This window comes from Rhinopithecus bieti, unplaced genomic scaffold, assembly GCF_001698545.2.
Source record: "Rhinopithecus bieti isolate Rb0 unplaced genomic scaffold, ASM169854v2 scaffold_34943, whole genome shotgun sequence".
Taxonomy (NCBI): domain Eukaryota; kingdom Metazoa; phylum Chordata; class Mammalia; order Primates; family Cercopithecidae; genus Rhinopithecus; species Rhinopithecus bieti.
Genome location: NW_016815584.1, coordinates 470333 through 478514, shown reverse-complemented (window position 1 = coordinate 478514; position 8182 = coordinate 470333). Strand labels below are relative to the sequence as shown.

Here is an 8182-nt window from a genome sequence, read left to right as displayed (position 1 = left end):
TAAGCAAAGCACAGAAAGACAAATATTGCACGTTCTTACTCATACGTGGGAGCTAAAAAGTGGATCTCATAAATATAGGGAGTAGGTTGGAGGAAGGTGGGAAGTAGGTGGGGATAAAGAGAGGTTGATTAATGGGTACAAATATACTATTTGGTAGACAAAGTAACACCTAATGTTTGATAGATTAGTAGTGTGACTATAGTTTATCATAAACTATTGTACATTTCAAAATCACTGTAAAATAATAACTCAAATGTTTCTGGCGTAAAGAAAATAGAAACATTTAAGTTGATGGACGTTCCAATTATACTGATTTGATCTTTACAAATTATGTTAATGTATTAATCTACCACATGAACCCTGAAAAAAATATATCTCTATTATGTATTGGTGAAAAATATTGGCTTTGAGAAAAAATAAATTACTGTAGACTCAGAAGTTGTCTTAAATGGCTTCTCTTATAGGAGAAGATATAAATATATCTTGTAATCTCACTGTTGCAGTTTTTTCTCATAAATAATTGTTTTCTTTTAAGACAGGGTCTCTCTGTCACCCAGGCTGGAGTGTAGTGACAGGATTATATTTCACTGAAGGCTTCGGCGTCTAGGCTGAAGTGATTCTCCTGCCTCAGCCTCTCAAGCAGCAGGGACTACAGGTGTACACCACTATGTCTGGCTATTTTTTTTCTTTTTTAATTAGTAGAGATGAGGTCTTGCTATATTGCCCAGGCTGGTCATAAAGGCTTTTAACAAAATTCATGCACATGTTTATTCCAGTTGTCTCAGATATATACATTTTTATGTTTCTGAGTCTTTGGCTTGATCTATTATTTAAAATTAGGCCAACATGAGCTCTCACATATAGATGAATAAAAAAACTGTTGGCAAATGAAAGAACACATTTACCTTGTCCTTCATTTTTCTGGAAGGAGCGATTGACACTGCTCTTATATTGTTCCATACTTGAGTATTCTGTCTTCAGCTTCTTTTACATGTTTTCTTTTTCCTCCAGGTAAGACCAGGATAGGTCACAGAGGAAAATGCAAGGGTTATTTACATCAGCCTGGCCTGGTCAGAAGACACTGCATGATTTACTCAGTGACCTACTGAATAACTGACTGGCTGGCTTCTAGATCTTTGTCTACTTGGCTTATGATAACTAACCAAAAGTTTTTCTGGATGCTTTGGACAATTTAGATGCAGTTTGAAAGACTTTCCTGGTGCTGTTTTTGTTTGTTTGTTCATATTCTAGAGATGGGATCTTATTTGGTTGCCTAGGCTGGTCTTGAATTCCTGGCCTCAAGCTATTCTCCCAGCCTCAAGTAGTTGGGATTGCAGACATGAGCCACCGTGCCCAGCCCTGATGCTGTTTTAATTAAAAAAATTGTTGATTGGGTAAAGTATTAGTTAGGATGAGGTAACGAAGTAACTCAACAATAAATCAGTGGATTAAAAACTGCTCTAACAAAGTAACCCAATAATAAATCACTGGATTAAAGAAGCTGAAGGCTTATTTCCCTCTCACTTAGAATTCTGAGGTGAGTGATCCAGGCTGGTAGGTGATTGTTCTCTACTTGGTCAGAAGTTGCTCCTTGTAGGTCCCCATCATATGCCTTTTCCAGCTTAGAGCAGAAAAGAATGTGGAAAATTCATGTGCCAGTTTTTTTTTTTTTTTTTTTTTTTGAGATGGAACCTTGTTCTGTTGCCCAAGCTGGAGAGCAGTGGCACAATTTTGGCTCACTGCAACCTCAGGCTCCTGGGTTCAAATGATTCTCTTGCCTCAGCCTCCAGAATAGTTGGGATTACAGGCACACACTACCGCGTCTGGCTAATTTTCATATTTTTAGTAGAAACGGGGTTTCACCATGTTGGCCAAGCTGGTCTCGAACTCCTGACCTCTGGTATTCCACCTGCCTTGACCTCTCAAAGTGCTGGGATTACAGGTGTGAGCCACTGCACCCGGTCATGTACCAATTTTGAGGGCCTTATGTGTATATGTAGGTGGAAGTATCTCACACATACATATAGTCTTCTCATGTTCAATTTGGGAATACTTAGACATATGACTAGATCTGGCTACAAGAGACACTGAGAAATATCTACAAAAGGGCAGCCACATTCTAGCTACAGCCTTCTAACTAGGGAAAGAGAGAATGGATTTTTGTGGACACCCAGCCATCTCCTCTATAAGTGGATACTAGTAGATATTGGGGAAAAGGAGGCTACAACATAAACATCAATAAAACATACTTTACTGGCTGGGCGCTGTGGCTCACACCTGTAATCCCACCATTTTGGGATGCAAAGTGATAAACAGAGCAAGACTCCATCTCAAAGAAAAAAAAAATGCTTTCCTTTCTCTAGAAACTGCAATCTAAGCTATAATATAGTCCAGCCAAAAAAAGTATTATTTTAAAATTTGAAGGCCCACTGGAATACAAGGAGGATATAATTTATGAGTGGAAGAATAAGAAAACTTCTTGTAGGAATAAAGATTTTTCCTGGACCTCAAAGTAAGCATAAAACGTCAGTTTACCAATATGGAGGAGGAAGGCTATTTCAGATATGAGAATAACTCAAGCAAAGGCTCAGAGGCAGGGAAGTACAGAGAATGTTTAAGGAATGACAGGTAAATTAATGGGGCCGGAAGAGAAAAGGGAGGTAGAGATATTTTGGGAGATGAGGTGTGTTGGTACCAGATTGTGCAGATTGTGGGGGACTTTGAATTCCAAGCTAAGAGGTATGGCTTTATTTATATGCAGTGGAAAGCCAGTAAATATTTATAAGGATAGGAAATAAAATATTTAGTTGTATGTTTCAGAAAGAAAACTCTGGTAGTTGTATGGAGGAAAGTGGAGGTGACAAGGAGACCACATAAGAAGCCAGAGAGACATTTCTGAAGCAGAGTGAACACGATTTGATGAATTACTACACGGAGAAAAGTGAGGGACTGAAAGGAAACACAGATGAGCCACACAGAGATTCTAACTAAGTACCTGGAAGGATGGATTTGCCTTGATGTGAGCAAAACAATTCTGAATGCCTAGAGGCTTGGGAAATTAGGAGCAAAGCAAATGAATATAGGACAGTATTATGTTGGTTTTCCCCAAGTTTGCCTGTAATAATTTCCCCTCCTTCTAGAAGAAAGCATCAACTTTTCAGAGTCAACATATGTGCTTTCTCTTGAGAGCTGGGTTGGAAAAGGGTAAAACAGTGATGGATCATTTCTTGAGGTTGAATATAGCACCAGAAGCCTCTTCCTAGTAGAATCATATTCATTTCAGCTGAAACTAACATCTATTTATTGAACATCTGTCACATGCAGCAGTAGCTGAAGAGAGTGGTAGTGACGGTTATGTAGCTGTAGTTACTTATTTTCCCATCCAAGTACTAACCAGGCCTGACCCTGCTTAGCTTCCGAGATCAGATGAGATCGAGCGCGTTCAGGGTGGTATGACCGTAGATAGTTACTTATTTTCATTCAGCCCCTCGACCTGCTGTCATCCTCTTCAGGGCGGACTTCACTTCCTGGTTCCTCAGTGTGTAGATGAGGGGGTTCAGTAATGGGGTGTCAACAGTGTAAAACACAGCCACTGCCCCATCCAGGGGGCTCTTGGAGCCCGGCCTGAGGTAAGATGAAAATACAGGGAATATATAGACTGTGACCCACAGTTAGGTGGGATATACAGGTGGAGAACGCGCCCTGCACCTCCCAAATCAGCAGTGCGTATCTTCAGGAATGGCATGGACTATGTTGGCATAGGAAAGCAGAATTAACATGAAAGCAACTGTAGCCACACCCCAATGTCCACAAAGGTCACAAGCTCATTGAACAGTTGTGGTCAGCACAGGCCAGGTCCCCCTCAATACTGCAGGGATGTCACAGGAAAAAGTAGTCTACCTGGTTGGGGCCCACAGTAGGGCAGGTGGAAGGTCAGGGTGGCCTGGATAGACCGTGAATGGAGCCGGGCCGACCCCAAGCTCCCAGCCACAAGGACTGTGCATAACCCTCCCATTCATGAGCACTGGTACACAGGGGCCCTGACTGATTGCCAGTACCTGTCCATAGGCCATCAAGGGTGTAAGAGGAAACACTGGGTACTGGCCCAGGAAGTGAAAGAAATAGCAGTTTGAGCCACACAGCCAACCAAAACGGGATAGCCTTGCTGGCAGGAGTGAAGTTTAAAAATAATTCAACGCGCACGATGATGAGGAGAGCCACATGTCCAGGAATGAGAAAGCACTCCCAGAAGATGTAACATGGGGCGAGCTGGAGCTTCGTGTCAGCCCACACGGTGAGCAGAATGAGCAGGTTCCCCAGCCTGAAGTGAGGATGTGAATGCTGAAGAAGCCAGGAAGAGGAGGCTTCTTAGATTCTGGGGTGAGAAAGCCCAGAAGAATGAAATCTGTCACCACAGTGTCCAGCGATGTGTTTTTGGTCTTTCCCATGTCTTTTCTGTAGTCTGCCTAAGATGAATGGTGAAGTCTGATAAGGAAAATACAGGAGTGAAGTGATAAGAGAATGCTTTTGTCTAATGATCAGAATTTGGGAGGTAAACAGAAGTCTTCTCTATTTTAAGTGAAAGCATTTGCCATAAGTCACCAGGGTTTGCATGGCAAAACAACCTTCAGAGGCTGTTTAGTCTCCAGGTGCCCCGAAATCCCTCTTTAATGGGAGATACTACATACAGGTGTTAGAAGCCAAGCGCAGAGTTGTGTCTGAATAATAGTGTAAGTAAGTGCATATTGTAGGTCTATGCCCCCAAAGGGAACCACAGATAAATAGATTTTGGTGATATGAAGCAGTGTGGAACTATTACCCCACAATTATCATTCCTATTGTTGCTTTATGACTTAATATCCTTGAAATGTCTCCTCCTGAAATCTACAAGAAACTTTGTGATCCTGTTCTTGCATATTTTGATAATCTTCTTTGTTTCAGTTCTCTCAGATCACCTTGCCTTCCTCCCTCTGGACTTAGGAGTATGCTCATTCATCTAATATGTCTTCATTCCTCAGGATTCATTTCATCTGTCACCTCCTTGGGAAGAATTATCCTCCAGTAGAAGGCAATTTTCTGGGAAATAAGAACTTATATTAAAGGGTGATTAAGCTATTTGCTTAAGTACTTACTGGTTTCTTCTACTAGAATGTAAGATCCTTCAGAGCAAAGAGCAGTCTGTTTTGCTCTTTGATGTATTTGCAGCAACTACTCTGGTGCTTGGCAATAATAAGTTAATAAATATTTGTTGGTTGACTGGCTAAGTGGAGAGCATCAACTCCAACTAATCCTGTGTCATGTTTCCCTCCATGATCACATCTCTCATGCTTTTTCCATATAGTCAAGACTACAGGACAGGGCCTGCACTTCAAGCAGTGTGAGCCTATCCTCAGTGTAAACAAAGTCTAAGGTACCATTTGTACCTTCTGTTTGCTCTGGAATGTTATTTACATTTATTAATTAACCGAAGTAGTTTAGTAGTTCTGTTCATTTGGATGATAACAGCATTGATTATTATTATTATTTATGTTTTGAGATGAAGTTTCACTCTTGTTGCCCAGGCTGGAGTGCAATGGCGCACTCTCAGCTCACTGCAACCTCCACCTCCCAGGTTCAAGCAATTCTCCTGCCTCAGCCTCCCGAATAGCCGGAATTATAGGCATGCACCACCATGCCCGGCTAATTTCTGTATTTTTAGTAGAGACGGGGTTTCTCCATGTTGGTCAGGCTGGTCTTGAACTCCCTATCTCAGGTGATCCGCCCTCCTCAGCCTCCTAAAGTGCTGGGATTACAGGCATGAGCCACCGAACCCGGCCACAGCATTGATTATTATAGGATTTGGCTTTTAGTACCTTGCTATTTTAATAGATTTTGTTTGCCTTCCAACAAATAGGATTTCAAAAAGCCTTCAAAGGTATTAAACATCTGAGCCAGATGTTATTTAAAAACTCCCTTTGGCTGGGCACAGTGGCTCACACCTGTAATCCCAGCACTTTGGGAGGCCGAGGCAGGTGGATGGAGTTCAAGACCAACCCGGCCAACATGGCAAAACCTTGTCTCTATTAAAAAGACAAAAATTAGCCCTATGTGGTGACGCATGTCTGTAATCCCAGCTACTCAGGAGGCTGAAGCAGGAGAATTGAGAATCACTTAAGCCTGAAAGGTGGAGACTGCAGTGAGCCAAGATCGGGCCACTGCACTCCAGCCTGGGCCACAGAGAGAGACTAGATCTTGAAACAAAACAAAACAAAAAACTCTTTGATAAATGGTTTGTTCAAAAAAGAGTGTTTTAGGTATTTTCACCCATTGCTAAAACTAAAATATCTTATAGTTTTTTTTTTTGTTGTTGTTTGTTGCTTTTTTAAAAATAAATTTTATTATATATATTCAAGATATACAACCTGGTGTTATGAAATATATAGATAGTAAAATGGTTACTGCAGTGAAGTAAGTTAATATATTCATCATCTTACATAGTTACCCATTGTATTGTGTGGCAAGAGCAGCTAAAATTTAGTCATTTAGCAAAAAATCCTAAATATACAATATTAATAACTATAGTTCTTATGTTGTACATGAGAGTTTTAGACTTGTTCATCCTGTATATTTGCTACTTTGTGTCCTTTAAGAAACAAAAATTAAACTAGTAAGAAATTAATTATACAAAGTTCTGAGCATTAACAGATATAACCACAGGGATGCCATTAGAAAAATTCCCTTTTATAAACGTCAGACTCAAACATATTTTATCTTCATTACTATTTAAAAGGAATTAAGTGCATATAATAATTATTCATAATACTGCATTTTTACTAATTATTAATAATAATGCATTTATACTAATTATACAGTCCATAAAATGTTAAGTACAGACTTTGTCCACAAATCTCTTTATTAGAGTATATCAGATTTTTATTACCTTATTTGCAGAAGGAAGAATAATTTCTTTTAGGATGGGTGGGTGGTACTTTCTTTGTCTAGAATAGAAAGAAATGGCAAAGTTTGAGCACTTGTATATGATATCAATTATGAGCCAAATTTATATTCTACCAGTGAGAGGAGATATATACTACAGGAGCTATATACTATAAATGTGAGTCTACTTTTTTTTTTTTTTTTTTTTTTTTTTTTTTTTTTTTTTTGAGACGGAGTCTCGCTCTGTCGCCCAGGCTGGAGTGCAGTGGCCGGATCTCAGCTCACTGCAAGCTCCAGCTCCGGGGTTTACACCATTCTCCTGCCTTAGCCTCCTGAGTAGCTGGGACTAACAGGCGCCCGCCACCTCGCCCGGCTAGTTTTTTGTATTTTTTAGTAGAGATGGGGTTTCACCGTGTTAGCCAGGATGGTCTCGATCTCCTGACCTTGTGATCTGCCCATCTCAGCCTCCCAAAGTGCTGGGATTACAGGCTTGAGCCACCGCTCCCGGTCCATTGACTGATTTAGTAATCGATGAAACTTGGTTATTTACGGAGTGTGACTTTCCTGCTTATGATCTTGAATTGATTACCCTTATTAGCTGGATCTTCTTTGATCCAGTTTTTAAAAACACTGTCAAGAGATTTGAAGAAAACTATTCACCTCCTTGGAATTCTACCTTGAAACATTTCCCAGATGAGAACTATATTCCCAAGATCCTCGTTATTTTTTGTTTTGACAGCAAGTAGGAATCATTTCTGCATATCCAGAAAGTGAGCTGTGAAGAACAACATGAGCTGTTGGAATTACCTCAAATTTCTGTGATTTCTTTTCTTTTCTTTTTTTTTTTTTGAGACGGAGTCTCGCTCTGTCGCCCAGGCTGGAGTACTGTGGCCGGATCTCAACTCACTACAAGCTCCGCCTCCCGGGTTCACGCCGTTGTCCTGCCTCAGCCTCCCGAGTAGTTGGGACTACAGGCGCCGCCACCTCGCCCGGCTAGTTTTTTGTATGTTTTAGTAGAGACGGGGTTTCACCGTGTTAGCCAGGATAGTCTCGATCTCCTGACCTCGTGATCCGCCCGTCTCGGCCTCCCAAAGTGCTGGGATTACAGGCTTGAGACACCGCGCCCGGCCGTGATTTCTTTATTTAAGTTGTTGTGAGGGTCACACAGTTACCCGCATTATACTCAGAAGTGAATTGATAATATACTAATTTTTTTTTTTTTTTGAGACGGAGTCTCGCTCTGTTCCCCAGGCTGGAGTGCAGTGGC

General features: G+C 40.9%; 1 pseudogene; it reads right to left on the bottom strand.

Moving 5' to 3' along the window:
• Window positions 1–3476: 3476 nt before the first annotated feature.
• LOC108516121 (olfactory receptor 10G2-like) lies at window positions 3477–4448 on the bottom strand (annotated as a pseudogene).
• Window positions 4449–8182: the final 3734 nt, after the last annotated feature.